This window comes from Sturnus vulgaris, chromosome 3, assembly GCF_052056855.1.
Source record: "Sturnus vulgaris isolate bStuVul1 chromosome 3, bStuVul1.hap1, whole genome shotgun sequence".
NCBI lineage: Eukaryota > Metazoa > Chordata > Aves > Passeriformes > Sturnidae > Sturnus > Sturnus vulgaris.
The window spans coordinates 29,641,455-29,669,395 of NC_142245.1; the positions used below are offsets into that span (position 1 = coordinate 29,641,455).

The 27,941-nt window shown below is 38.7% G+C and overlaps 1 long non-coding RNA gene across 5 annotated transcripts in view; it reads left to right on the forward strand.

Annotated features, from left to right (window-relative positions):
* LOC148224258 (uncharacterized) overlaps positions 1-27,941 on the forward strand; it is a 70,905-nt gene that overhangs the window by 11,756 nt on the left and 31,208 nt on the right. For 2 of the 5 annotated variants that reach the window (XR_015802246.1, XR_015802247.1), the window contains exons 3-6: positions 10,221-10,435; positions 13,693-13,807; positions 17,230-17,356; positions 17,654-17,737. This is a non-coding gene — a long non-coding RNA (uncharacterized LOC148224258). Of the gene's footprint in view, positions 1-4,866; positions 6,167-10,220; positions 10,436-13,692; positions 13,808-17,093; positions 17,357-17,653; positions 17,738-27,941 lie in introns of all 5 variants that reach the window. The other 3 variants (XR_015802244.1, XR_015802245.1, XR_015802243.1) reach the window with 3 other exon arrangements.

Below are 27,941 nucleotides of genomic sequence, written 5' to 3' on the forward strand. Positions count from 1 at the left end.
TTTTTGTGAAAAACTGAATAGACAAGGTAACCACTTTTCAACAGGAAGGATGAAACAGTGAGGTACAATATGTTTTCTGTCCTCATTGGGTCAATCAAAATTTGATACCTCAGTTTCCTCCTTTTATTAAAATTACAATAGTGAGCTTTCCTTTACACTTTAAAGAACAAGATCTACAGATTAAAAGAGCTATTATTTTTGTTAGGCATTCATAAGGTAGGATTCTTCTTCAAATATATTTTCATGCACATTTCTTTTATTAGTTCTCTTTTTTCATATTTTTTTTCTTAAGTATCTTTTCCTCTTATCCTTTTTGTTCCTCCTAAGGTCTTAGATGGCAACATTTTTCATTACATTCCCTGCTTTTTTAATCTCTTTGTCTCCATTTATGTAAATTTGGCATGTGAACATGGAGTTATGAAAATCCTTGGAGCCTGCTTTAAAGTCTCATGAAGGTCTAATTAAATATTGCACACTGGGAAAGATCTATTTTCCAATGTATGCGAAAAAATTAAATTGATTGACATGAGCAGTAGGTCTCAAATCCAATATTTCCTGACATAATGTATTCCTGGTTAACTCAAACTTCAAAGTGGCTTCCTTTCTGTTGCACATGGCATTTGACTCCATAACTGCCCCATTTCCTGTTTGTTTTGTTCATTATGGATTTGAAGACCAGAACTAAACATAAACCATTTTACTTCTCTCCTGGCCCCAGGCTGTTGGGTGATTGTTGTTGTTATTATAATTATTACTACTACTGTCATTTTATTGCATGTTAAGGCACTGGTTTTTTTACTGCTGTTTAAAGACAATGAGTGGTGAATGAGAAGGTCTCTAAGTGAGATCATCTCTTTATCACAACAAAAGTAAATCTCCTAAATCTGACTGAAAATCCACCATCAGCTGAGATCATCCATCAAATATGACAGCAACGGAGAAAAAATGAATTCTGTATCTGTTTGTTTAACTCAAATAATCTGATGTAAAGATGCTCTGCCACCTGAGCTGTGTGCTCCCTCCTTGGCTTTGTCCCCCAGCCCCATGACTCTCCTCTCCTCTCCTCTCTGTCACTCTGAGAGTTCTAGTGAGCCAAACCCATCTCAGGGCACCACTTAGAGAGGGTGATTCCATGGCAATCGGGTGACTCCATATTTTCCCTAGCCCTCTTAACTTTGGGGGTTTAGAGTCTCAGTGGGAGGTTTTGTCAGTGGTTGTATGCATGCTGACTCAAAAAAATCTGAGGATGTCTGCTCAATAGGATGCTCTGCCTCAGAGCTCACTGATAAGTGCAATAGCTGGTTGTTTAGACTACAAGAAGATCTGGATAGAGGAAAAAAGTGCTGTAGCCTGAAGAAGTTACTCTGCAGGAAATGTACCCTCTTCTGGCCCAATTAAATTCCTTATCACCTTTTCAATGTCAAATGGGGAGATTGAAAGAAAATTTAGATATAGGCATGTTTAGGCATTTGTCTTGCTTCAAATCTGCCACTGAAGGTGTGGGAATGGTGTTGTGGAGGGAAGCCTTGTGATGCTGTTTCAGGTTTTGTCTTTTTTTCTTTCATATGTCCTCTGTATTCTTTGCACATATATTTGTAGCTTTGTAGCCTATTGCATTAGCAGCTAGTTTTCCCAGTAATTTTCCATGGTCTTTCCCTAAGCAGAAAGACAAAACAAATTCCAGAGCTCCAACCCCCGGGGGTACAAGGCCCCAGTGCTATCTTGGCTCTTCCTGGGAGCCAAGGCTGAGAACAACCCTTGGAGATACATTCTGATGGACAAAACACAGCTAGTGCTGAAGGGGGGCTCCATAGAAGGGGCTTGACTTGGGGGGGGGAATTGCATCACCACTTGTCCTCCTAATTGGTGGTTTTTATCAATTATGCTATTTCCTAAAACCTATAAAAATGTACTCGCCCCATGGAAGGTGGGCTTTTGTGGACATCTTTCCATAAATGCCTCTGAAGACCTTCAAATAAAGATCCTCTTTTGTATTACCTCCTTACTAAAATTATCTCCAGTTTCATTTCCAGGTTGGGAAAAAGGCAGCACTTGCAGGCTGGTCATGAGCCATGATGAGGAGAGTTCTCCCCCGCCTCTGGACAGGTGTCTTTGTGCTATGTGTTGCAGGAATGTGCTGCCATTCAGTCTAAAGAATAAGCATTCTACAATTTTTATACTTAGAAAAAAGATGTTGATGCTCTATGAGCAACTGAAGCTATTTTAGCTAAACTGCTGAACTTGGGGTCTAAATAAGTAATCACATTTGTGCATAGCACTAATTTTCATGCTCTTGCAAGCTTCTTCCCTTTCACCCCTAATCTGCAAAGCATCTCCAGGCAACTCTCTGTTTCACACTAGAGAGGCCTGCATATCAGTATTGGCTGAAAAAATTATGACATGAAGTTTATGATCCTTCAGATCAAATCTCTTGACAAACATTATAAAAATCCTGCTCATCAATAATAAAAGATTTGGGTTTAGAGGTCTGCAAAATGAAGATAATATATAGGAGAGGGAAGGAGAGAATTCATAGAAATTATGAGGCTAAGTTCTGCTTGGAAAGACTTCACAAACAAAGATGAATTACCATGTAAATGATTTCTAAAAGAGTAGCACTGCTATTCTAATGTTCCAAATCACTCAGTCTTTGCACTGTCAGAGTTTATGAACAAACAGAAGAGACCAATTTGTGGCAGCTAGAAAGATGTGGGTTTTTTTCCTTTGATTTTCAGACACAGAAGGGGCTCTTGCAGAAATCCTTGCATTAGGATTTTTGCCACAGAAAAGTCACAGTTGCTTTTTGAATTGGTATCTGTGGTCAGTGTTTTATGAAATTTAGAGCAGATTTACAGAGCACAGTTCATTTTCCTAGAAGCAATTAATTGTTAGTTTGTGATGGTAGAACTGCAAACACTCATTGAAACTGCACGGAAGGCCACTAGAAATCTCATATAACAGTTTTACTGGGGGAAAAAGTACATATCTGTGCAGAATCATACTAGACAGGTGTAAAAACCATAGAACCCTCCACTTCCATGGCAGGTTAACACCACTTGTTCTATCATGATGTAAAAATCTGGCCAGAGTTTAGGTTTAGCTGTTTGAACTTGCTTGAGATCTGTAAGACATACAGCGTGTTTAAAATCTTGTCTTCCAGGTAAGAGAGTGCCAGCCTTTTGCTTCTTTGCATCTGACAGAAAGTTTTTCAGTGGGGGATTTCAGTTCTTTGCCTATTGGTCCCACTGGGACCTAGAAACGTTTTGATGTGATGGCTAATTTGAAAACCTTGTGAAAAAGATTCAGTTTCATGGATATCATAGTTAATCTGTTGGCTTGGCTTTCCTTTATTTATAACAAGTTTAACCATTGTGTATTCAGAATGTGGAAGGTAAAACTCTCAGCTAAGGATGATTTCCTTCTTTTCCAAGCAATAGCAGATCTATTAAAATTAGCAGGAGGCACCATCTTGAATTAACTCAGAATGCTACTGGATTTTGTTTATTCTTCTCACATTTATTAACATAGAAACCTCAAGGCAAAGCCAAATTTCCATTGTACTGTGAGGAAAACCCATGTTATACAAGCAGAATCACATAAAGAAATAGAAAAATATTGGTTTCCCTTTTCAGAGGGGGACCTGAAGCATACCAAAAGATATGTACAAAAGCACAAGCAGAAATTGGGCAGTGTAGAGCTGGAAAGCAAACCTGTATTTCTGAGTCTTATAACTCCATCCTAACTATAAAAATAGTCTTACAGCCTCAGTATGGGAGCTTCATGCCATACATTTGAAGGGATAATGCCAAGAGAAAAGCATTCTCATGTATTTCTTACCTTGTTGAAAACATATAGTGCAGCTAATGCATTTCCAGTTGCAATAGATTTCACTGAGCCCTGATTGAAATCCAGTAACTCCTTGTGGCTCCAGTACACTTTGGAATGTTTTCTGAGCTGTCTGTGGCAGGCAAAACCTTGTCATTTCCATCTGTGGCTGGCTTGTCACAACTTTTACACTTCATGAGAGAGTCTCATTTTCATTGCTAGACATGTTTTGAAAGTGCCTTCTCATACTGAAAGCTGAGGCCCGTAATGGACTTCATTAAGGTAGAGCTGTTTTCTCCTAAGAGGCTTCAAAGCATTTTTCTCTGAACTTCATGCTGCTTTATCTGGCAGATAGGCATGCCCTTATACAAGAGGGCGTTCTATAGATAGATATTTCACACTCAAAAAATTTTAAATAAAATATCAAGTAAAATACAGCTTTCTAAACTACAGTCTGCCTGTCACTTCTCTTAGTCCATTAGCTCTGAAAGGTACAGAAAGATGGGTCTTCTTTTACTTCTTCCTTGTAAGCAAGCTCTATTTTTGAAGTTTATTCCAAAATAATGTTAACAGGGAAGAGTTTTTTAGATTATTTCCTCGCTGCTTCTCCTTCCCCCTGCCAAAGCATGGTATTTGTTTATGGTTTTATCCTTAGATTTTAGAGACATAAATGAACCTCACCTGACCTTGCAAGATATCCAGATCTCCGTATGAAGCTGAACTTTTCAGCTTGATTGACACCTTCCTCAAGCCTCCATCTCCATCTTAGCACAGCAGAGATGGTTCTAGCTTCTGTGGCTCAGTGCCAAATCCCAAGGAAATACATTAAGGAGGGGCTGAACATAAAGGCTGGTAAAATGTGGAATTGCCCCATTACCAGCAAAAAGATTTTCACTTATGACTACAGTTCAGATGCAGGTGTTCATAATTGTGGGTCACTCTTCCTGCCATCCCACCAAAACATTTCCTTTGCTGAGTAGACACAGTTTCCTTTTGCTATTCCTGACTGCAGTACAAAAACCAATTACTTCTTTTTTACAGGTAACTAGCAGGGCTACGAATTGGCAGCTAAAATCACAGGGCACAGGATCTCTTCCTGAAAATGAACTTCTCCCTCAGTGACCAAGACAGCCCTGGACATGCCTGGATATGCAGAGAAAGAAGGATGGCAATGGACCAAGGAAGTTCCTAAATTAAAAAGATCCTTCTTTCAGTGATTTAAAAAAGTTAATAATCCAAAGACTCCTGTACTTGGCCTGCTGATGTGACCCTTTAATATAGGCAGCTTAATCCATTCCTGCCTGAGAAGAAAAGTTAATCCTGTTGATTTTTTCACACATCCTGCTCAGGATCAGCAAACAGTAGGCAGTGGACGACTTTTATCAATGGTCTCATCTGTTCATCCATCTGACTTCTCAGTACTGTGGGCTTTAACAGGACTATGCTGGTGTCCCAGATGTGTGGGAATAAGTGAGACTGTGCCCTAACTATCAGTTCATCATCTAACAGCGTCCAGGGTGGTGAATATTTGGAGAATCCTTTCTGCCACCCTTAAAATTTAACACCAAATGCAGGCTCATGCATGCTAGTTCAGAGGTAGAAGGAAGGGATGGATAATTCAGGTTTATGGTGATATAGAAGGAGACTTGAGACAAGGATGTGCCATTTTCTGTTGTGGAGATCTCTTCTTGAGAGAGATATAATATATACTTCCCTTATAAAGGAGACACTTGTTTTTCAGAGGCCTTCATTTGTGACCACCAGTTTTGCTACTGCCCTTTCAAATAAGGTCAATCTTCTGCCTGCTCTGACTCAGTTACTCTCTTCCTCCAGCTTGCTCAGCCGTCATTAACAGTAATCAATGAAGAGAAGAGCTGTCACAGTTGTGATTGAAGGGAATGACATGGGTACTGCTCAGTCTTTGGAAGCCCAGCTTTAGTGGGACTCATGCAGAGAGTGCTGCTCATCGCTCAGTCAAATGCTCTCTTCCCTGTCACTCATTCCCTACCCTAATATCATGGCACAGTGAGAAACAATTGAGGTTTTGTGCTGTTTGAACAAGATGTAGCTCTGGCCATTAAACAGCACCCTGCCTTTGCATACAGTCACACATAGAGACCACACTGTGTACCAAGATACAGGTGTTCCAGCCTTGCAGTGCTGAAATCACCCACTCCCACGCCTAGCCTTGCAAAGAGGAGCTAGCTGCTCAAAATAATTGACTGAATAAAAGGGAAATAAAGTGCTGGTCTGTGACTGTGGGCAGCTGAGTTCAGCTCCAAGCTTCCAGTTTCCAAGATGAGGCATTTTTCGTGGATTATACTGAGCAAGCTGATGCCATGTATGGGTTTTTGATCTTCCCTAAATGAGCTAATCTGTTCTTGAGCACAGTGCAGCCCTGCCCGTGTTGTCAGCCATGCTTGAAACAATTAGAAAAGCTGGATTGATTTATTCTGCATGGAGGGCATCCAGGCCTGGACTAATGTGGGCTGAGATGCTCAAGGCTCTGTCAGTTTGCATACAGCTAATTAAGGTATGCCCAAAATGCAACTTCACTCCTTGGGGTTTTCAGCTTTTCTATGTCTCCAGGCAAGACATGTATTCCAAATTCTGAAACAATACGAATTAGGGATTTAAGACTGATTTGCAGAGATGATGTGTAGTCCTATGTCTCATTGACTTAACTGTGGACATTCACTGAAAACAGAAAATGAAACCAGCCCACTTAGTTTCAATTTTACCTCTTTAGGCTTACCTTACCCAGCAATGATGAAGAGGCACTTCATGTAAGTTTGTGAGTGTTTGAGGTACTCTTATCAAAAGATCTGTATCTCAAATCTAGCTATAGGGAGCTCATTGATTTTTTGGTGTCATTTATACTATAAAATATTTTCTGTATCATGGAGATAGGAAATCCTTTGTATGCAAACAGTAGCTGAATCTCAGTGACCAAACTTTGTCCTCTGTTTCACTGGTGGGAATCAGTGGTAATTGTTAACATTGCCAGAGTATTTCTGACTTTATCTTAAGGCAAATGAGAACAGAATGTGGTTTTTTGATGCCTAAGTGGAAAGTTATATACTTTTAAGCTGGGTAATTTAAGGGAAAAGGTAAGCTAACGCTGACAAGTAATTTTTATATCACACCTAGTAATACGCTTCACACTTTTACTCTTAAAATGAAACATATGACCCCAGAACAGTAGAACTACTTGGCCATGTGGGACATAATAATTTTAGAGGTGACAATGGAACAGTGGAATCCAGGCCAAAGTTGAGAAAATTATTATTTCACATAGGATTTTAAAATTACCTTTTAAACCATCTTTGGTTTAAATGACAAGGATCAGGCAGTCCATCTCATTTTATCTGGTGTAGAAGGGACAGCATAAATTTACATTTGAAGTTCCTACAGAAAACTGCTCCTGTATCTTTTTTCTCTTTACTCTTATGTGTGCTGCTGTCTAATGCAGGCACATGCTTTCCCGAATTCAGGAAAGTGGTAGGGTTATCTGGAATTATAGGACACAGATGAGAAATTACAGGTAGGATCTTTGGGTTTAGGAGAGTGAGAAGTGGATCCATGTGATATAACCCCCTGCCACTGTCCTCCAAAACATTTTGCATAAAGTCTGCAGTAACAAACTCTTGTTCTTCTTTCTCAGGAGATGTGTTTTCCTCAAGTGGCCTTCCCATGAAGAAGGTTCTAACAGCTGTCATGGTTATTATATAATTACATTTAATTATGTAACAGAGTAGGAAATCTAGAAAGAATTAGAAGTTCTATCCAATTCTATCTGTTCTAGATAGGAAGAGAAAAGAAATGCTTGAGAGTATTTAATCTTACCAAGGATGCTAAAGGAAACAGTTGTGGTCAACAGCTCGATGCCCAAGTGGAGATCAGGTTGGATGGGGCTTTGAGCAGCCTGGGTGGAGAGTGTCCCTTCCCATGGCAGGTGGGCTGGAAAACAGAAGATTTTTAAGGTCTCTTCTAACCTAAACCATTCTATGATGCTATGATTATATTTGGTATGGTGAAGAGCTCAAGCCTTCACAGGGCCCATTTGGCCACACCTAACAATTGACAGTCCCAAGTCCTTTGTTCAGAAAATAATTGAAAGTGGCTGTAATTCTTGGAAAATATTTTATTTTTGCTGCCTTGAAAAGGCAAGAATTTAAATGTTTTCCTGATCTGTGGCCAGAGGGCCTACTCCAGAATCCACCCCCCCTCCCCCACCAAACCACTGCTGAACATCCTGGTTCGTTGTATGTCTATTGAAAAATTGCAGCAATCTTTACTGTTCAGCACGAATAAGAATGCTGTATAATCAAATTAGAGCAAAGCAAACACTTCAAAAAAGTTTTTTTTGTAAAAAAACACATTTATTCAGTTTATTTCGGTTAATATTAAGTGCAGGTCTCTTGTGTATTCGCTTGGTGTTACCACCTGATTATTTTGCAACTGGCACAAACTTGAAAGGCAAATTTCAAAGCCATATGCATACATTTTTATAAAATTCAGAAATTTAAATACTTACATGCTAATATTTGCATTGCAAGTGATCATCTAATCAAGGAAAATGAATCATTGACCTTTCTAAGATATTCAGGTTGAACTTAAAAATATTTGTGATCAGTCTTAGACTTCAAAAGGTTTGAAATAATATCATTACAATACAAATGTTTTTGAGGCAAACAAAATTTCATTATAAGTATTTAGCTAGCAGGTTAAAAAAGTTCTTCTCAACCAAATAATAATAACAATAAAACATACATATACAATCTTCCCAATGTGTTGCCACAATCAAGATGTAAAAAAAGAAAAATAAGAAATAGGGCAGTGTCTTAGTACATATAATTTTTTTACTATTTTGAGTCTGATTTTCCATCCCTGCTGACATCTATTGTTCTTGATTTTTGTGATTCTAAGTTTAAATTTCTTCAGGTCATACAATATCTGTCATGTCCTTTGGGAGCCTATTCTTCAACCGATTGGACCAGAAAAGAAACATTTTTTTTACAGATTTGCTGACTGAATTTTTCTCTGCTCAGTATTATTCAGTGACAGTGGATTGTATTTCCTTTTACAGTCTTAAATAATTTATTTTGTCCTTGTTATTTACAGTCTTTGCCTGCCATGACCTCTTTTTATCCTCCTATTGAGTTCTTTAATATTTTTTTTGTGAGTCCATCTGTCTCTTAATCATTTATTGTAGCATTTCTCTGAGTCCTTTCCAATTTACTGGCATCTTTCATGCTCTAAAAGGCTTGTGACTTTACACAGCGTTTTTAGGGCAGGCAAACCCTCGTTGGTTTACAATGCTCTTGGCTTTCAAATACACAGCATCTACCTTTGCTTTCAGGACACCTTCAAATTCTAGTGCACAGGCGTCTGTGATATAGGGAAAGGAATGAACTGACAAGAGGGTCTTTGCCCTCTGGACACTCCCTGGCCAACACTGGGGTAAACATTGTGAACAAAGTAGTGTATCAGCCCCAATCTTTGGAATGGATTCACTTTACATTCCCTTTTTCTCTATTTGCTTACCAGAGAGTCCTTCCAATTATCCCCTCCCCAAAGAAACAAAACACTGTATTTTTTTGCCCACTAGCACTGTTTTTTTCTGCCTATATAATTTTTTATTTACTTAGTAATTATGGTAAGGCTGCCCTGGTAATTTTTACTTTGGTGATCAGTTCTGCCAAGCTTGCACCTCCCAGCTGTTGCATAGAATGTTCTCCACACTACCCTTTAGACTTATCCCAGGTTAGGGTGGGCCATTGGCACATATATTACTTCCCCCTTTTTACCTGTAGTTCTACAGTTCCACCTGTTTACCACAGTTCCTCATTTTGTTGTCTTGTTAGGAGCACCATATTTCAGAACTAGCTATCTGCACACCACCCTTAGCACATTTTATTGTGGATATTACACATTTTCTGTACATTAAGATGAAAAAACTGGACATTCTGGTAGAGATAATAATCTATTACCTGGCATTGTCTACCTCCTTTACTATTGTTCCCTTTGGAGTGATTCAGCCCCATTGCTGGTGCAACACAATTTTCGTAACATTCAGCTCTGGCATCCCTGTTCTGAAAGTCTAAATAATGAAATCTTCTTCTTCTTCTTCTTTACCTTTTTTTTTTTTTTTTCTCCCCATTTAAGTTAGGTGAATTAATAGTAAGACACTGGTGTTCTTGTCCAGCTCCAACAGCTATTCTGCATTACCATGGGCAAAACATTGTTTCCCGTTCTATAATAAAATATTAAAATTATGTAGTCCCCAAAGACTCTGAGATCTCTAAGGAAGGGATGTGACGGATGTTCAGAATAGCTGCTGTTGGAAATTTCTTTGAGACTTCCTTTCACCCTTGCATTTTAATTATGTCCAGCATAAGATGGTTGCTGATTCATAGAACCTTCATGGACATGCTTATGGTGGCAACATGCAACGGGAGCCATTCCATGAACAGAAGTACTGGGATATCTGGAGGGGTCAAAGAAAAGGGTGGAGAATGTGACAACAGCTGAGACCAAGCTGTTCAGTGCTGAAAGTCCTGAACACTCACAAGATGGAACATTCTGTGCCACACAAGACAAATATATGGTAAGCTGGTATTTTATGTTTTAGTTTATATCCTGGTATCTTCTAAGGAAAGCATTGAAGGTCAGCTCTGACTCAATGGATAATACTTCAGTTTTCTTGTGCTGCAGTGAGAAGCATTCCTCCCCAGCCAGTTACGGTAACAAATCTCACTTTTGAGAGCCACTGTCAGTCTCATTTCAAAAAGAAAATACATGATTTTAAGTTCTCATTCCTTGGGTTTCAGTTTATCTCAGAACTCTCATGAATTAGAATTTTTAAAGGACTAAAATTAGTAAACATAATAATTTCTTATTCAAAACAGTGTTTCAACTATGATTCATGTCGAGGAATGTATATATTAGTAAAATAGAAGTATTCTACTTAAATAAAAAAGAAAATTCTCTGTATTTTCTTCCTTTGGATATGCTCTCTCACATCCAGCACCCCCACGCTCAATGTATATGCAGAAACATACATTTCTCCTGCTGCTGGCTGTGGCAGGGACTTCTAAAGATGGGTTTTCTTTCTTTTCCCATGGGAGAGTGCTTATAGGAAAGGAAAAGATTTTATAAAAGAAGTCTTTGTAAGTGGGTAGTAGATAACCTGATGGCTTAGCCTGTAAGACATTGTATTTATACTCTCTGGAAAAAGGAAATGCTGTGAACCTATTTGGCTCTTCTTAGACCAAGAAAGACACCACTGGCTAATAAAGAGAGAAAAATAAGATACTTATAGGCTGATAATGTTGTCTAGAGAGGTTTACATCATATTAGAGCACTAATGTCCAGAAATGAAGGACAATCTTTCTTCTTTCCCCCAATTAAAAGGAATTTTCTTCTCTTAATGTCCCTTGCAACTTAATTGATAAATCCTTTCTCCTTCACCCTAATTTCACAAGTGGTTGGTATGTATGTCACATCCCTAGCATTTGCTCTCTGTGCTGAAGTAGAGAAATATTCAGAAAATGAAAAATTACTGAAGACAAGAAAGATTCTGAAAGGTGAAAGAATCTGCAAGCTTATCCCATTTACCTGGATCTCCCAAGAGTGCAACATTTAAATGGATGTGTGAAGATTTTCTGGAGGCATTCCAGCATGACTGGGTTTTGCTTAGACAGAGACCAGGCACTGATGTATTTCTGTGCTGATCAAAACCAAAAAATAATGTAAGCGGGAGGTAATACAAGTCTTTGTTTTTGTTTGTCAGCCTCAAAGCAGCTTGAAGTTTGGCCTGAATTTTGAATAAATGCTCAGGTTTTGTATTTTATTAATTCAGAGCAGTTAATCTAGTCTTAACAGCATATTCCACATTTCCATATAAAAGAGAAGAATTCTGAGGCATGCCCTCCCTACACTTACTCTGTTCTTTGGCTGCCAGAAGTTCTGGAATAATTAACAGCTCCTTATTTTCTTCTTATTTCTTCTCTTCTTCTGTCCAGATTTAAAAGATTGGTGCATCCTCTTTTGATTTGTTTTTCTTTACCAGGCAGTGTACTGGATACAGATTAAAAGCGTAGAATAAGTCTGGGTAGGTGTTTTGTTATTTTTTTTTACTGGAAGTATGTGGGCAGCTAACTGTAAGATATTCAGGAAGACTCCTGGGATAGGGTCCAGCACTAGGTGGTGGGAGCACCCATTAATTATTGTGAGTGCACTCTAGGTATTGGCTTCATTTTGTCTGGCAGATTATTGCTGCAACCCCCAGTAAATGGGCCAAAACAATCTCTGCTTTGAAAGGGTGAGACTGTGAGCAGGGAGCAGGGCCCTGTGAGCTGACCACAGAACAGGGACCATTCATTGTTTAGTCACAGGTGGGACCCTTCTCTCCCTCTTCCAATTAACAACTCTTCCAATTAACACCTGCTTTGAGGTGACACACTGAGGACAACACAACTGCAGCACTTCTGGGAAGGCTGTTTAAGGGAAACCAAGGTGCAAGCTCGTAGGCACAAGGATACCCAGCAGCAAGAAGCTGCTGTGAGAGCAGAAGACAAGGAGCCAGGAATGACCCCATGAAGAGAGCACACGGGGCAGAGCAAACAAGGTTTTGCCTCTGCCTAGGGACGTTCCTCATTGTACAAGCATCACAAGGGTTACCCTGACATCCATGCTGGTTTAATCCTGTGCTCTGCATTAATAATCTGACTATCTAGGCACCTTCCCAGGAGCCTTTTACAAGTATGACCAGGAAAAGCCTATGCATGTGTGCCAGAGTGGTATCCTGCCAACGTGGGAGCAGTTGCTGCATAACCGAGATGACAAAACCTGCTTTCAGCTGCCAAACAGCTTGGGCTGGCTGAGTCTCTGCGGGGGCTGGAGTCCCAGCAAGCAGGCTTGGGGATACTCCGTGACTGCTGTAATTCAGGCACCCAGCAGACATTTCCAGTGGAAGAATCCGATTTAACATGGGCATTACCTGCTAGGGCTGCACTGGGAAATGTCAGAAAAGATGAGTTTTGGCTAATGTGCTTAGTACACTTGGTAAAGGGCAAGACAAGCAAAGGCTAGGCAGACTAATAGCTGTGATAGTGTATCATGTATCCATGATTACTTTTGCTAGTCTGGGAAAGATACATACTTATTTATGCCAAGATAACTAATGGCTGAGCTCTCATTTCCTTTGCTGTTGGTCTCGAGAAGATTGGACTTGTCTTGTTCCTAATGCTGCCTGCAGATTTAGCTGTGAAAAAGCAGATGACAAAAGTCTGGATTTCATAGTAAGCAGAGCTCCCATATGAAGAACAAATATTTCAGTGTTGTAATTAGAGCACACTAAGGGAATGAGGTGACCAAACCATTTTTATTAGTATCATTAATTTGCTTGTTTTAGGAGAAAAAACATACAAAATGTGCTTTTTAATGTTTTAATTGCCTTCTGATATACTGCTGTAGGTACATAGAAAAGGTAGAATGAACAGAGGCTAATGCTAAAAGGAAGCTGGAAGCCATCTCAAGAGGCACTCTTAGCCTTTAACTCCAAAGCAGAATCAGCTATACTTAAAGCAATTCTGTCAGGCATTTGTGTTATCTGTTCTTAAAGAAATTAAAAGAAAAGATAGAACTGCTTCCTATGGGAAACCTCTGCAGTCCTTAGCTAACATTAAAATTAGAAAATTTCCCTTAGTTACCAAGGAATTGCCTCCTGTCCTGTCCACTGGCTGTCCAGACAGATTAATCCTTTATTCCTTGCAGGAAGATTTTGTATTCCACATAATGTTTTTGTGATGTTTTTTATTTGAGATGATAAATTCATTTTTCCCTTCATTTTTTCTCCTTTAGACTTTGTTTCCTCTGATTGGGTCATATTGTTTAGATCTCTGGCCTTCTGAATCTCCTTGCTCTTCTCAGACCAAATATTCCCTGTTCTTCTTGAAATATGATGCCTGAATCAAGGGTCAGTATCCCACATGAGATCTTATGTCTATAAAGATTATTTTCAGTGCCATATATCATTTCCTTTTTCATACACTCAATGATGACATTCAAATTTGGAAAATTTTAATTTCCATAATATGCCACAATTGATTAAAATTCCCTTTGTGACTCACTGTGCTCCTAAGAGCATCTCTTGGCCAGTTGTTCTATCCTGCCTGAAGTGAAGTTTTCCTGCCTAACTTGCAAGGACTGTCTCGCACCAGGGTTTATTGAGTGATACCTTTTTAATTCCAGACTGATTTTCCTTCCTGCAAAGATCACTTTTTATTCTGTTAGTGTTTTCTAGAGTGCTGCAGCCCCCCTCAGCTTTACATCATCTGCACATTTAACAAGTGCACTCTATTTCATCACTGGGTCTATGAAATGAAGTAGTGACAGCAGAGTAATACCAGACTCTCTGAAACCATACTTGAGACATGTTCTAGTATGACAGAGGACTACTAATTGATTTTGCTAAGACAGATCTGTAATAATGCATAACCACTGCTTAATAGTTTGTGGTGAGCCTACCTCCTGAGGAAAATCTGAAATACTACTCATTTCTCAAAAGGAACCTGAAACAAACATATTGTTAAAAGTCAATGATAAGCATTGAACTAAACTAATTCAAGCTACTGATCTTTTTTCCCCAAAGTGGAAGTGAACCTTGACAGTTTTCGACAACTTTGTTTGCAAATAGATCCAAAATAAAACATAAGTTAAGGAACATTGATTTAATTCCCTTCATACAGGAGTATATTGTGGGCTGTATTTCTTTAGCTAGCCCATGAAAATGCAAGGAGACACTGACAAAATCCCATCCTAGATCAAGCCAAGGTACAGAATATTGAGGTAAGGTGATGTTAGCATGTGCTGCAGCCAAAGATGGATAAGCTCAAGCTCCTTGGTCACCCTCTCACATAAATGAAGAGTCTGGGACTCAGTTCACTTTGTCCTTTGTCCTCATTTTAACCCCATCTACTCCTGCTTCTCCATCCACATAAATTAGAAGAGAAATTTCTCCCTTGGGCATATTTTGGTGTTTAAGTGAACTCACAGCCTGAAGTTTGTACTTGCCTTGTTTTTGTGTGAGACTACCCTTTTCCATCTCTCAAAATCACAGCAAAATTGACTTGAAAGAGCAAGAGCAAGCACAGCACCCAGTATTTTCAAGTTCCTCCTAACAGCAAACACAACTGTGTAAGGAAGATAATTCTGTTGCCATTACACTACTTAAAATTATGGATCAAGCTTGACACTGGGGAGTTAAAGCAGAGAATATAAATTATCCCTTCTTTAATAACAAAAAATCTGTGAAGATAGCTTTTGAGGTATTCTTTTACATGTACAGATAGCAAAGCTCCAAGTGATGATCTTCAAGACTCTGGAGAATGTATAGGGAGATGTTTCTAGTCAATGCTGCTGAAAACACAACACACCCCTGAGCCTTTCAGGCGTTCTTTGCAGGGACTGACAGCCATCAGCTTCTTAGAAGCAGTCTAGGGAAAGGACTGTGTAGCAGAATGCAACTCTCTCACCTGCTAGTTCCTATTATTTTGTTGAAATATAAAAGGGAACAGACTTAGAGGATCACTTAAAGGAGTTAGACAAGTTTGAGTATCAGGATTGCAGCTGAAATGTGGATTTTTAATGCTTGTTTCAGAACTGTGGTTTTTTCCTCTCCCTTAATTTCGTAACAATTCTATAGTTGCCACAACTGGCAGATTGTTTATAATTCATTACCTAAGCTCTTATCTGATTAATTTTATTCTTATTTTTAATATTTCGTTCTCTTCTTCCTTCTCTGAGTTTCAGACAGAGACAACTGTTCTCAAGGAAGATTAGCAAACTGGTCCATAAAAACTAAAAGTGACCCTGAATGCTAATCCAGCTGAACCTGCTGGTAGTTTCAGGGTGTTTAAGGGTTTAGAGATAGTTGCATGGTGGGAGCTCAGCTATGCAGAGGACATTTTTATCAGCACAGCACTGGCAGTCTTAGTGGATGGGATCTAGCTGGGGGATAATCTTAGAAAAAAAATCGGATAAACCTAAACTCTAAAGATATTTAGGATGTGCCCAACAAGCCTTCTGCTTCAATAATTGCTGCCATCATGAGGATGGCACTTGCCATAATCAAAACCCTTCCCATGACTGAACCTAATATTCTTAAAGAAGAAAAAACAGGCTAAAGGGCCAAACCTCAGGTAGATTTCCTGTATGATGGAGAAATGTTGGCAGCTCCTAAGAAAAAAACATCTCACAGAGGGTCTGTGTAACATTTCACATCTGCAGCAGAGCACAGAAGGGCAGCTGTGTCTCTGCAGAGGGGCAGGAAGGCTTCACTTACAGGCATAGCACACAGAATGAACAGACCTCACTTCTTTTCAGTACCATTAGTTGCATATCCCCCAGTAAGTAATGCTAATTTATACAGAGCTGCCTAATGAAATCAGTGCCCATGCAATGATCTTATGCTTTACAACTACTGCTTAAGGCTATTTGACCATACTTTCCAAAGGTCAGTGCACAAAATCATAGCTGAAAGAAAAAAGAACTGTAGTAATTTGCTCTGTCCAATAAGAATTGTGGTGACCTTCCTTTTAAAATGGTCTTAACCTGGTTATTATTGATATGCTTGAAGTTTTCTACAAGCACATGCTTTTCTGTGATGCAGATGAAGAATTACAGCTTCTTTGCACTTCCAGCTGCAATTGTGGTTCCTGTTTTTTCACCGACTTAGATTAAAAAGAATGGCTCCGTCTTTGCAGAAAGTAAATATTCAGCATCAATGACAATGAAATCAGTCACAGTTTCTCCTGGTAAGGCTGCTGTTGGAGGAAGCTGTGATGCTGAGAAACCAGCCCTCAATAGGAGCCTCTGTGCCTGGGCTGGCAGCTGCACCCAGGCCCAAGCAGGAGCTATGGATAGCTGCATGTAGACTAAGTTATGATTATGACCCATGGGAAAATACATGTGTTTTCCAAGGGATCACAGATGAAGTTCAGAAAAGGTTATTGGGTGGCCCCTCCAACCCTTGTGCCCAGAGCATGTGACAGTTGAGTTTTATAATTACTAACTGAATGCATGGAACATCATAGTGGGAATTAAGCCAAATGCTTTGCTGAAATTTTTCCTGCAGCCTCTGGGTTTTGTTTTGTTCTACTGTCTCCACGTGATCTTAGACACTATAAATTTCTTGTTTATTTGTAAAGCTTGAAGTCTGAGTTGCTATAACCAATTTTTTTGCCTATCTTTGTGACTTACAGAATGGAATCACAATGTTATTGTGTCCATAAGAAAGTTACTGATCGTTTTTTGTGAGGTAAGTCAGCGGTTTGGAATCTGTGAGCTACAGGTGTCGTCTGTTACATTATTATTATTATGTTTGACAAACCTCTGCAGGTAATGGAAACCAGGAGTCATTTTATGCTGAACAACACAGTACTGTCTAAATAAGCCAGTGGAGATACTTGTCTGTCCTTACAGGGGGAAACCAAGCAGACAACTTCTTCTGCACACTCACTTCTAGGTGGGTAATACTAAGGGAGACAAACCCAACCTTGTAGACAGTAGCTAAAATCTGTGTAGACACATAAAGATGAAGAAGCTCTCGGTGATTGTGATGAACTATTGAATTTTGATGATTCCCTTGTGTCTCCAGATGTCAAATAACCCTAAGAGATCTGAATTTATTTTTATAAATACTTCAAGTACATATTTCAAGCTTCTAGATGTTAATTTTGGCAAAACAAATAATGATTATGATGGTGATGATGATGATAATTTATCACAAAGTCTGTTGTAATTCTGTTCTGTTCTTCAGCAGAAAGTCCTCACAGAAACCAAGAGAGAAGAGTCTGTGAAAAATCTTCCCTTCCAAGCCACTGGTGCTGGCCTCCTCTGATAAGAAGTGAGATTCCTGGGAATGTACAGTATGGGGAAACCTTCCAATGTGATTATGCAAGTTTAGAGATGAACAGAGGGTGGCAATATTTAGATCCTAAAAAAGAGAGAAAAAGAGACACTTGAAAAAATGGTATCTTTAAGAAGTCTAATTTAAAGTAATTTAAAAAGTCTACTTATTTGGCTTATTCACAGACCTTTCACAACAGTTGCAAGACATTTATTCACAGTGGGTTGAGACCATCTCATCTGAGGGCACATTTCTTAGTGGCACCTGTTCAGCCTTTATACTACATGCATATATTGAATGGATAGGGATTAACACAGCCTAGCTCTCAAAACCAGCCTCATTCAAAAGGGGTGGGAGGATTTACCTTTGAAGTAAAATACAGTATTATGAGGCTTAGGAGTCTTTATATGAAGAATGAGGAATCATTCTCCAAGACAAAGAGACTGTATCATTAATGTGTCTAAATGCAGTATAGATATGTACAAAATACCCTGTTTTAAATTCACTTCTGAAACATCATAATCTGATTGATGATCTCCAACTTCTTATATTCAAATCAGTTTGAGATGTGAGCTGAGTGTCTTAAAAATTAAACGCTGGTCAAAAATACTGAAACTAAAGTCTCAGGGTAGTTTCCATCCTCAAATCTCTCTCCATTCAAACCATAACTTTCCAGAAAGTTGCTTTAGACTGCCAGTAACATCTTTCTTTTTGAGTTTGATTTTTTTTTTATTGAATAAAATAATTTTCAGTTTGAGGAAAAATAAAAGAGACTATATCTATTTTTTTTTCTCTCTGCTTTTGTGTTTTCATTATCCACTACATGGATGGGTTATCTCTAGACTACAAGAAAACATGTATGATCTTTAGAAGATTAAGTTAAAGGCAGGATAAGAATAAGGCGAAAATGATTCAAAAGGGACTACTAAAGCAACGTACAGGTGATGTAAATATCAGATATACGTAGAGAAAACAAATGGAAAAATTGAAAGCAGAAGTAGTAAGGAAAGGCAAAGAAGGAAAGATAGAAACTGGATGAGATGAGGAAAGTTGTGGATAATTTGTGGAAATATAATTGAAAATATGCCCTAATTCATATACTTAAATGTTCCATGTTAAAACTGTGTAGGAAACCCTAACCAGTATTTTGTAGAATATTGTTCACTTTGATTTCACAATCTTAGTGTTTTTACATCAGTAATGTACAATACATAACGTGCCAGTCCTATATAAAGGGAAAATAGGACTTTGAACAGAATATAGAATTGCAATGTGTGAAAAAACTTAGAAAGCATACATTTTAAAAGTTTATTTTTACAAAACCAAACATACAGCTAAGAGATTTTTCATGGTCCATGTCCCTTTTTCCTAGTTTGTGCAATGGGGTCTTTCTTTTTCTTGTTTGACATATCTTACTTAACTTTATTTGTATTGCCCCATGTTTCAAAGGAATGGGTCTGAAATACCCTTTCTCTGCCTTTTTTAGACAGATCAAGAGGAAAAAAGAAAGATTTGTTGATACTGAAATAATCTAGTCAGAAACCACAAACAGGAGTGCTCTTGCTGCATCATACCTGGGATTCTTCCCCCAGAAAGGATGGTGAAACGCTGGACATGTGCTTCAACTCCTGATACACATGGAGTTGCAGGGCATCCAGGGAGTTCTTCAAAGGACAGCCTTTATGATCTTAAAGTATTCACACTTAATCTTGAATAAGGCTTGGTAAAGATATTCAAAGGTTACTGGTATTTTGTGCAGCAGGTATTTGAAAATTTCCCTTTCCTCTACTCTTCCTCACATTGCTTATACCAGCTCAAAGGGTAGGAAAAAATATTGCAGAAGAGAAATTCTTGTCTTTTTAATCGAGGTTGAGAACAGCAGGATCTAATGCTGATGTCTGGAAAAAAGAAAGGGACCCATCTGAGAAGTTATTAGATCAAGTTGCCACAATGCAGAGCACAAGAATATTAGAAAAGGGAAAGGCAGAAAACCTGTGGATGGACTGAGAAACCTGATTGTCATTTTGCAAATCCTAACAGTCCAGGAAGAGGACTGTATTTGGCAGTATTTGGGTCAAAAATTCCTGAGAAAGATAAAAGCTACTTCCAGATGCTTCTGTTCTTCTACGCACTAATGATTTCACTGTCAGCTGTGAATAGATCTATTAACAAGTAGCGTTTTGAATTTATAAATCTGTTCATGCCTAATCTTTTCTTCCAGGAAAGCTCACATTGGTTCCAGTTGTTTTCACAATTTGACATTTGCTCATGAGACGCCTGTGGAGCTTTCCTCTCCCTTGTAAAAGAGACTGCTGTGGGAAGCAGGGCTACTTAGTACCTTAAAGGAGGAATTCCTTCACCATCTGGGAAAAGTATTTCTGTGCCATAGTGAAAATTAGATTAGGATGTTACAGTTTTAGAAAAGAGTTTTTTAACTTTAGTCTTTCACCTTGCACACAGGCACACTGTGAGGAGTGTCCTGCACATCCTGATTTGTTCAGTGGCTACTTGCTTCTGGCCAGATGTCTACCAGCATTTTAAAGCTAGAGAGCTTGGTAAATGCAGCCCATAGCTCCTAGTCATTGAGGTTTTCTTCAGAAAGTTCTCCCAGCTCCCACTATGTTTAATTCTATGTGAAAGCAACAAATGAGAGATGTCAGTAATAATTCTTGGGGAACTATGAAAGTCTGACACTTTCCATTGTTCCAGCAGACAGCTCCTACTATTTAACCTTGCTTTTCAGGACTAGAGGAGAGTAGGATTTGGTTAATATTTGCCTTGTCTCTGCTCTTAACGTTTGGCAAAAATAGTTCCCACTGGGAGAAATTTTAAATGGAAATATTTCCAAGCTGTAGGTCCTGATGTTCTGGATATTCTGGAAGGATAAAATTTGGGTTGGGGTTGCTTTTGTGAGTTTTTTGGGTGGAGCAAGGAATGAAGAAGGGAGTGGTTTGTATCTTTTTTTGTGTTGGTTTTTGTGGTTTTAAAATGATTCATGTACAGGAGAGCAACAAAACCCATTAACTACCTGTGGCAAAAGTACAACAGACTTTGAATCTGTTATGAAACCAGAGATTGCAGGGTGTACCCCGGCACCAGTGCATGACATGGATGATTTGAATTTCAGCTTTCAGGAAACTCTTTGCTTCATCTAAACTGTTCCAGAGAAACCCTTTATCCATAGAAACTTGAACAAACAAAGCCTGTAGCAAAAGCTGGCCAAAATCTTCTCTGATGTGATTCTTCCAGTCTTCTTTGCTTCTTTACAGTTTGACAGCAACAGAAGCAACTCAAAACAAAGACTGTCATAATTGCTTTTTGCCTGCACTTCCCTGGCTCCTGTGTATGAAGTTTGCACAGAGAAGCTGTGTCAGCACTGGGAGAAACTGATGTGACTGCAGTTCATCTTTACCAAGCTTATTGTAAATTCTGTTATTAGCAACGTTAGTGTTTCAGAAATTCATGGAAAAAGCGTAAGGGACAGCTGGTCTCTGCACGCCTTCCCTTTCCTATCCTAACTGGAAGGATCAGTTTCTCAGCTGGTGTAAAGTGCTGTAGCATCACTGATACCAATGAAGCATTGTTTACTCCATCCAATGAGCTGATTCGCAGGCACTGAGAGAAGAGAGACAAAACATCTCATAGAACACTAGAGTATGCAGAAGTTACTAATTTCAGCAATCTGCCTTATAAAAAGTATTAATAGAAAGCAACTATAATAAGCCATTGCTTAAATTTGCAGTCACACAAACTAGGGAATTCTACCCATTTTCAGAGTCCAAACATGTTTAAAAAAAATGCAAACCCACTCTGAAGAGACAGTTGAATTTATTAAAAAATTCTGTTTAATGATCTATACTGATGGCTCCCAGATCTAAGTCTTGTGAAACATATGTGGCAGTTATTGAGCCTGTTGTATCAGCAGCTTTAAACATAGTGTTGATCATGGTTGTTGCTGAAATTTAGATTATTTGTTTTATGACTGAAGTATTTGAAAATCTTGCCAATAGGAAGTACTTTGATCAGTTTTTATTTTACTGTTATCTAATAGAGATGAAAAGCTTGAATAAGAATAAATAAGACTAACTAATATATTAACAGTGAAGAGATTCATTAAATTTGGCTCTCAAAAAAAAAAAAAAAACAAAAAACCACAACCCAAAATAACAAAACAAAAAAATCAAATAATTTACCTGTATTTCTTAAAGATCTATGAAATGGTATTCTGGGTTACATCAAAAGTCTATGCAGCCCCAAATGCTCTTTCCTGCAGGAATCAGCTGCAAATGTATAGGACAAATGCAAGAAATGGAAGGAAATAGAGAGGATGATTCTTTGTTGGTGCCCTCAAGCCACCTGCTTTAGAATTGGCAGGTGCTAGCTGTTGTATCCCTTCCATCACATTCAACACCACACCAGCAGATCTTTTCCCAGGAGCTCTCTGAAACAGTTTTGAATATGTTTAAACTCTCGCTGACCTCTATATCTTGCAATAATGAGTTCTGCAACTTATTTGTAAGTTGTGTAAAAGCAGTTTTATTTGTTGCTCTTCCTAATAAAAAACATTGGGGCACCTCTACTTCTTACACTCGTAATAGCTTTTAATTATTGCTTGTCTGCTTGTTCAGAATGTGTAGATCTCCTTGCTGACTTCCTTCAGTCCTGCCTTTTCCAAGATGAAGAGCTGCAGGCTATATGAACACAAAATCTGTTCCGTATTTCTAATCACCCTTACCATGACTTCAAAACTACACCAAACTGTTTTCCAAATTGATTGAATTGGATTGTGCTCAAGATGTGAGCATGCCATGGGTTTATAAAGCAGTGCAAAGATAATTTTTGTTTTGTTCCCCATTCAGTTCCTAACAACTTCAAACATTAGATTTGTCTTTACAAAAATGGCAGAACATTGTGCTAATGTTTTCAGAGAAGCAGTCAAATATTTTCTGAATGGTGATAGATAGTTTAAAAATCATCATTATTCATGCTGTTTACACAGGAATTTTCCTTTGTGTATTACTCTGCATTTACTCAAAATTTCAATATTTTCTGCCACTCTGTTGGCTAGGCAAATAATTTAATAAAAATCCTACTTAGAAAAACTGTAATTTGCAAAAGTAAAAAATAAAGTGAGACTTTTCTGAGTCAATTTATTTCAGTCAAAAAATTATATATTAACATTTTGATGAGATGATGTTTAGCTGCCTCTTCTTTGAGTCACTGAAATGTTTCTTTGCAGTTTGAGCATAAGGTCATTCATTGCTCTTTTCTTTCTCTCTGATAACATTCTCCTGGATAAAGATTACCATAGCAAGAAAGTTGTATCTGAGGGAATTTGCAGAGGAATGTCTGCAGGTGAATAGTGTTGGGTTTGCTCAAAATAAAATGCACTCAGATAGCAATTTTATATTTGCTATCATGACTTGAAGACTTTGGAATACACATGTGTTCATTGAAATAAAATAAAAAAACCATATGCTTTATATCAGTCAGTGTTAAAGAACAGTCTAAATTCTGACTGTCAAATGTTCTTAATGAGTCACTTAACAGCAGCTCCAGACTAGGACTCTAAAGTCCTATTCTGATGCTGAACTTAACAAGTTGTCAGCAACCCACTCAAAAAGTGTAAAGTTAAATAGCTGCAGAATTGGCTTTCAAGATTTTTTCACCGGTTTTATTCTGCGTCAAGCAACAATAAAAATGAAGAATGGGCTGCCCAGTGCTCAGGCAGGAAAAATAGAAAAATAAATCAGAAACATATTTTCCTAGCACTGACTCAACTGTAATACAATTATTCACTTAATATTCCATTGTGAATATAGAAAGATAGATAGATAGATAGATAGATAGATAGATAGATAGATAGATAGAAGATTAATTTTATACAATTATATTATTCCACATCTTTCAGTGCAGGTCTACTTACATGGGCAAATATAGGATGAAGGAGTATTTTCATAATTTCATTCTTAAAGAAGTCTTTGAGTAAGGCTGAAGAATGAATGCTGTGAAATGTTTTCAAGACAGAAGAAAACAGTTTTTTCCTCATTTCAAGACACACTGAAAATTTAAATCAAAAGAAACAGATAATGGAAAAATACTACTTCCCTTCTGCTTTAGTTAGTTGTTACTGTTGTCACCAATGACATCTTAATGTTCTTGGCAATTTAAATGATAATAAAAGCTACAGTCTTGAGAATTCTTTCATAGTAGGTAACTATTCTCTCTAGGGAGATGTAGATAGTATGAAGAGGGAGAAAAACCCCTTGAGATAAAGAGGTCTATAAAGAAGTACCATAATATCTTATTTACTGTAGTTGTTTAATGGTGACACTGACAGAGACTTTAACTATATTTTCATAATGCTAGCTGCCCTGTTTATAATTGGGTAACCAGCCCACAGTCTGCATGAAAAACCCTTGTATATGCTATATGGAGGGGCAGGGAGAGCAAATAAAAACAAGGGGGAAAGGAAAAGGATTGCAGGAGCCTAGGATTTTATTCATGTGACTGAGAAGCAAAAAACTGAACAAATGTATCAGCACTCTCATTTTTGTAAAATTGTCTGCCTCTGTGTTCAGCGCTGCAGTGGCTTTGATTTGACTCACATCTTTAGGTTCTGGGAAATTAGTAATGTGAACTGTGATGCAGCTGTGTCTCTGTGCCAGTCAGGACACCATCAGTGGCACTTGAAGCTCATTTTCCCCTCTTTGGGAGGGCATTGCAAGGTCTAAGGAGCCTGCTCTCTGAAGGGCAGAGAAAGGGCAGGATGCAGACTGGGGTTTTGACTGGAGTGTGTCCCTGAAGTCAAGGGTCATACAGAACAGGATAGATTCCCTGTCTCCCCACAAAGCTGGGATAAATTACCCATTTTATTTTATTTAACAAGTTAGAGATGAAGTTTAACTTTGTCCTACTCCATGGCCACAAAATTTACTTGCACATCCACTAACCAGCTTTTGCCAGGGTTAACATATGTAATATGGGGTATAAAAAACCAAGTAATTTTGGAGCAACAGGTGTGTTCTGACTTGAAATCCACCAGCTTTTCTCACTTTTGCTGTATGACATGCAAAAAAGGCTTTCACACTCACTGCCATATATTCAGTCTGTCAGATAACCACAAAACATTATCATTTTTTTTAATGTTCCTTCTCCTGGGTAATGAAAGGATGGCATTTGAAGTGGCAGTCTAAAATGGTGTTGAACATACTAGTAATTGGTTATTGGCTTATATTTCCAAATGCATGTATTATTTTAACTCCCACTCCAAAGGAAAAAATCTAAACCTGAGGCAGATCCTCACTTGCAAAGGAGGTTATCTGGCCAGACCTGTAGAAGTGAAACAGAGCAATAACCTACATACAGGCAGAGTTCTTTACCCTTGGTTGCCTTGCCAACATGCCAACATATATGGTAGGTAGAAATACAGATGGATTGGGCATCCCCAGTTCCTGCCATTGCAGCCTCTCCCCACTGTGACACTTGCTAGTGTGGGACTGGGCTCCAAATCCCTCCCTTTGTGGCTGGAGCAGCCTAAAGAAGTGGTATTTCTCTAATCTCTGATCTGGTATAATCCCATCCCTGTCCTCGACTTGGGTTGAGAATCTGAATGCCAAAAAATTCCAAAAGATTGCTATCATTGGTGCAGAGTTTCTAAAATAACTTTTCTTTTTCTGCCTTCTCAGAGATGAACAGGACTATTTTGCAGCCTCTCTGAGACAATGAAAGCCAGCTATAATATTACTTTCTTTTTTTCCACTTGAACAATGTGAAGGTCACATGACATAATGTTACACTAGAATCATGCAATTTTAAGAGGTTTCAATTCCTGTACAATTTACATCCAATGTAAATTAATTTTTATCCTATATCCAGACTGTCTCAATCTCTTACCTTTGAAATTGGCCTCAGTGTTAGCCTCTTAGCCAAGATCAAACAACTTCCCTGTTTTTATTTCCTTAGAAACAGGAAATACGTCTGGTTGTGAGCACATGACTTTCATGTTTGTGTGCAGAGGCTATGTGTTGGACAGATCTAGAGCCTATAACAACTTGGGAGCCTTGGCACCATACCAGTCTCCATGCACAAGGTGTCTTGTCTTCCTCATATTGAAAATATTCTAATCCCTTCACCTGTATCACGTGAACCATGGTGATATTTTACCAGACTTGCATCCAGACATAATGCACACTTCAAGTAGTTGTTTTTCAAATCACTGATTTCTTCTCTGCTTAGATTTCACAGTTCTCTTACTGTAGATCTTCAAACAAAATAGCTCGTGGTATCTCTAAAAACTAAAGGGAAAATCTGTTAGCATATTCATATTCATATGTGTATGAATATAGAACAGATAAAATGACTAAAAGATTGATTCCAACAAAACACAATTTTTCGCCTCCAAACCCCAGCTGGCATGAAATATAGTATGGAATATAGGAATGCAGATGATTCAGTTCATAACCCTGGGTTAAGTGGTATGCAGAAATGTGGGCAATAAAAATGATTATGCAATATCAGACCGATGGAAGGCATGTATGGATGAACATGACATGTCTTGATAAAAAATGGGCAAAGCAGTTGACACCGAAGAGCTGCAACTTAGCTGCAGTAGTTGCTGAGACACTGTGAGGAGCAGCAATTCCCTGAGGACAACAGGTGTGGTGGTCCCCTGGGGAAGCAGGGCAGGATCTCACCATCCAGAGCCTATTCCACCTCCCCAGTAAGAAACTCTGGGCAGCCAGAGGAAACCCAGCCCCAGTCCTGGGTACTGGGCACCTCCTTGGAGATGGAAACCTGCCAAGGATGGGCTGGGGTGTCAGTCTGTAGATGGGGATGAGGATCAGGCCAGGTAAGGGGAAGCTGCAGCAGACACAGCCCTTCTGTATGCAAATACAAACTAGTGAGAATATCACCAGGCTTTACAGGGACAGGCTGAATAATGGTGTATTTCTGAGAGATGCTGCACAGCCACATCTTTCACCCTGCTCTGAATGTGATGCCTGGTGTGCTGCAGGCTACAAAGAGGTACTTGGTATCCAAGAGGTCCTAATTACTGTGACCACACAGAGAATTTGACTGCAGGAAGATACCATACCATTAGAAACACATATTTAAGTCACTGTTCTGCTGTGAAAATAGGCTGTGCTGGATGAGGAAGCATTCTCCTGGAAGCAGAGTGGTGAGACTCCCTTGGAACAGATCTTGTGACCTCTAATTAATTAGTAGCTTTGTAATGATCTTGTACACTAATGATGTGAGCAGATAACACACGGTTAAAGAGCAACAGTAGCAGGAGAAAGGGCAGGAATTCTAGAGAAAGAAAAAAAAAATGCTGCCAACAGGTCTGAAAAAATTGAAATGAGCAAATAATGTAAAATGCAAGGAGGAAACAGGAAATTCTTCAATAAACTCAGGACCACCCTTTAAAAATGAGCAGTGTATTTGTATGCAGATAATAACTTAGAATTTCTGTCAAGAATCAATAAGATATGAGCATGGAACCCCCAAATGTCAGAAAATGTTTTCAACAGGGAGAGGGGATTGCAATTGCTAACACCATTTTGCAAGGCTAGCAGGAGAGATAGATTTATAGGCAGATAGATAGATAGATAGATAGATAGATGGATAGATAGATAGATAGATAGATAGATGGATAGATAGATAGATAGATAGATAGATAGATAGATGGATAGATAGATAGATGGATAGATAGATAGATAGATAGATAGATAGATAGATAGATAGATAGATAGATGGATAGATAGTTGCCTGTGTACAGGCACAGTCAGTCAGGTAAAGACAGGAGATGTGGAAGCAAGAGCATCTGCAGGGAAAAGAGGATTGGAATAATCACAAATGTAGCTTGTGAGGGGAAACTAGACAGGGTGTTTTCTAGCTTGGCAAAATGAATGCTGAGAGACAACATGGTTGCTCTCACAGAACACATCAGTAATTGAACACTAGACGGTAAGGTGCAGGACTTGTTAGCACACGACAGAATGTTTTTAGTGCTCATATTTTTCTTGCGAGCCTATGAACCACACACTTTCTAGTGCTAGACTTAAGAACAAGTCATTTTCCTGAGAGGCTGAAAGTCCAAGTTGAATCATGTTCAAAGACTGAACGACACAAGATGCTTTCCAGTGAAATCAGCTGTAGGTAATGGCAAGATCTAACTGTTGCTTTCGGCTCTGCTAAT